Raw genomic sequence first — 4,143 nt, forward strand, 5'->3', positions numbered from 1 at the left:
GTGGGTTCTCAAGGACGATGGGCCTTTTGTGTAGCAGCTGTTTGATAAACTCTTCATGCATGTTAGAATTAGTCTCCCTCTAAGGGGCTGAGGAGATATGCTCACTTGATGACTAACTGTCAAGGAAATGTCTATGACAATGGACAGTGGACTGTCTAGTAATTAATTTTTACTCTTTTTTTTTTTCATTTTTCATTCAGTCTTACTACCATTAGCATCAAACTGCATGTTGAAATTTCTATTCTGTGTGTTGAAGAAACTTTACAGAGAGGCTTGACTCTCTTATTGTCAATACAAGATCTCAGCCAAAGAGTAATGCGATTCTTGATGGAAATAAATGGTGTGATGTTGCATAATGTTGTTTAAACAATGACACAATGAAAGCACAATGTTATCAAAACAAAAATGCGTTCCTACATAATATTAGAGTGTGCAAAGTTTTTAGAAAGGCAGTGTAAAGTCAACTACAACACAACTCAAAGACTTTCAGTGTGGTAAAGGTCAAGACTCTGTGGTGGCCAGTCTTTCACAATTTGAGTCTGCTGAATCTTGGTATTGTCTTTCTGGAATATGAACATGGTTACGTCTTCTCACATGGTTGTTTGAAAAATAAAAAATAAAAAAATGCCAGAAACTTATGAACTGCAATAATGATACAATTTTAAAATCTTAAGTATTTTTTATAAATTTTTTTTTGCTGATAGTTTTATTCAGCAAGAAAATGCAGCACAATGTTGATTATAATAAAAAATGTTTTTTGACCACCAAATCAGCATATCAGAATGATTTGCGAAGGATCATGTGATACTGCAATAATGACTGCTGAAATTCAGCTTCGCCATCACATGAATAAATTACACTTTAAATATATATATTCAAATAGAAAACAATTATTTTAAATTGTACTAAAATTCCACAATATTCCTTGAATAAATTAATTTACACTGGATATAAATCTATATATAACATCCCCTGAAAAGATATTTACTTAAATCTCTTTAAGTTGCACTGACATAAATCTGTAAAATACCTTGTATAGTGGGTCACAGACAGGGTGATGTTAACTGGTCAGGAGGAACATCCCAGCTTAATCAGCTTCAAAGGTGGATCTACTAAGCTTCAAATCGCTGGGAAAGCCTGATGAGATGAAGGCTGATGCTCTTTTGAAATGAAAAGATATGACATCTATCAGTATGATACAGAAATACATACTGTACAGTAAATGTCTAATTTGATGCTTTTGAATATAAAGTAACCACAGGACGCAGATGGATACTACCAATTGTAATGTATAGATACCAAAATCAAGATAAATTAACATGACTTCACATTATTCACCTGATTTTTAATGTAAGAGTGGTCATAGCCATTTGTAACTTGAATGTGTGAGGCTTCCATATTCATTTTCTTCCAGTTATTTTACCTGTACAAAAACAGTCTGTCATGCTGCTTTATATTGCAAACTTGTATTTGCTATCATATTATTTTAATTTATGACAAAAAATTTAAAAACATACTGGTTGCCTTGTAAATAGATTTACTGTGCAGTTCACTGCATTTTATTATTCTTGCTATTTAGACATATAGATTGCCAATGGCATTGGTTCTGGAAGTACTTTTTCCATTCATCTTTTACATAGGGATTTAAAAAAAAAAAGTGTTATAAGCCATGAACCAAGCCAACTAACTATGAGGTGAATCATAACATTAAAAACTTTTATTTAAAGTAAAAAGTATATGAAAATCAGACAAAAAGACATGGTACATGTGTATTTAATAGTTACTGTATGGAATGAACTACAATCGCATGAGGCATTGCAAATGACATAATCAAATTAAAAATGATGTTTCGTCAATAATTCTGCAATTAAACATGATTATTAAAAAAAAAAAAAATGAATTAAAAAATTCAACAAAAGCATAAACCATCAATTAACAACAACAATTTCAGTTATTGTTAAAAATCAACAGAAACCCAACGGCAGCGGCTAATGAATTGAAAGTCTCACAAATTTAAAGAAAATAGCTTACATCTGTGTTGCAAAATAAGGTTGATAAAGAATAAATATAATTCTGGAACAAGGGGTCAAAGGTTGTCTGGTTATCTAGATGCTGTAATTACTATCTTGCCTGAGCATTTCTCTATTGATGGCTATTTAAAAATAACCGTGTATTTTGATGGAATATATTTTTTTGCAACATATATTATAAACAGGATTACTGAGAATGCTGATATTAGCATATTGTTCGGGAATAATATAAATGGAGAGTTGTTGAGCATTGACAGCCAAGCACACTCAACCTGCCAATATTATTTCAGGGGTGATACATCCAAAACAGATGTGCTCATGATGAAATTCATTATTATTTTATCAAGAGCGAGTACAACAATGACACTCATGTTGTTGGAGGTGAGATACAAAAGGTATGTCTGCTCAATGGGCTGCTTAACCCTGCTGCCCTCAGACAATAAAAGATCAGCAGTTGTGTTATTATACAGTACGCTACCCTGTTCACTTTGCTCCACAGTTCTCTTCCAGATATCAGACTGTTTAAATGCCTCCTACTTTCTTTTTTGCCCCCTGCGACAAGCATGTACTCCCCCTGCAATTAGTCCACTCTTCCAGCCATTAGGTTCCCCTCTTGTGTCACTTTCCATGCAGTCACTGATGATACGTTGGCAGGAATCCCACAAGATCACTAGTGAATGAAGAGCATTCAGGGAGGCTTGTTCATTGTAACGTGATGACAGGAGAAAAGAAACAGTTCTACACCCACACACTGTAGGTGGAGAGAAGAAGAAGATAAAAGAAGGCTTTTCAGATGCCTCTGTAGCAGATTGCTTTGAATGACCTTATCTGTCAGACTATACATTGATTTTTAACACTATGTCCAAATTGGAAAAAGATGTCAATCATTTGTCTAAAGTTGCACCTGCACATAAAGAGAAACATAACAGACTTTCAAAGAGTGAGAATTTTAATGAAAAAAAAGGAGGGAAAAAATGTTGAAATTAAAACATGCTGAACAATGGCAATAGAAAGACACTATGGTATAATGATTATTAATGTGCATTTCTCTGTGATACAGTGTAAGCATTTTGCAACAAAGATTATAAAATATTTTCCTGCTAAGTATTTTCTGTGTATAAGGTTACAAAGTAACACTTTCCATGAATAACAGGGTTCATTTGGTGTCAAATTACTTTCTGGAAAACATTAAATGCACAACTCCAATAATCTTCACAGTGATAGGCCAACTATTAACTATTTTCTAACTATCATCTAAGATAAAATGAACATAAAAGAGCATAAAAAGCAATGAAGAAACTAGTTTTATACAGCTCAATTAAAATGGTTATTTTGACCTGTCTCAACTCACTGATCATGTCCCAGGACTGTATCCAGCAATTAAAATCATAAAGTGTCACAAGTTTGACACACTGTTGTTTGCTGAATTTATATTAAACTTATTTTAAAATTATTTTCAGCTGTGTCCCACATGCACAACCCTGTTACTTCATTAATTATTTTGAACATTCAGTGTAATTGTGACACAGAATGTGACATTATAGAGCATAACAGGAGCACTCTCTTTTAAAAAATAAAAAAATAAATAAAATAAAAAAATATGAAATTGTCATAAAATAACTGCATTTCAAAATTCAATTCCAACATATGAAATCAAAAAACTTAATAACATTTATTCTGACTTCCTGACTTTGTCTGACATTTATTAAAACATTTATTAAAACTTACTATTTTTTTAAGAGCCCTAATTTGTAGACGTGGAAGTGTACCTATACTGCAAATAGTTTTTATGTAATGGTTATTAAGCTTATTTATTACAAACAAAATGACTGTAACCGTTCAGCAGTAAGTAAACACAAGACAACTGGATTATATTTGCATATAGACAACATAAGAGGCTTATGTCTTTGTCACAGTGGAAACTGGAAATAGAGATGACATCATGACGAAGCATAAAATGAGGCAGTGTGCCAACTCCATTCTTATTAGACTCATCTGATAACAGACTTCCAAGCTACTTGTTTAATGTTGTTCCGATAGACAGACAGATAGATAGATAGATAGATAGATAGATAGATAGACAGATAGACAGACAGACAGACAGACAGACAGA

The sequence above is a fragment of the Cyprinus carpio genome, chromosome B6 (genome assembly GCF_018340385.1).
Source record: "Cyprinus carpio isolate SPL01 chromosome B6, ASM1834038v1, whole genome shotgun sequence".
NCBI classification, from domain to species: domain Eukaryota; kingdom Metazoa; phylum Chordata; class Actinopteri; order Cypriniformes; family Cyprinidae; genus Cyprinus; species Cyprinus carpio.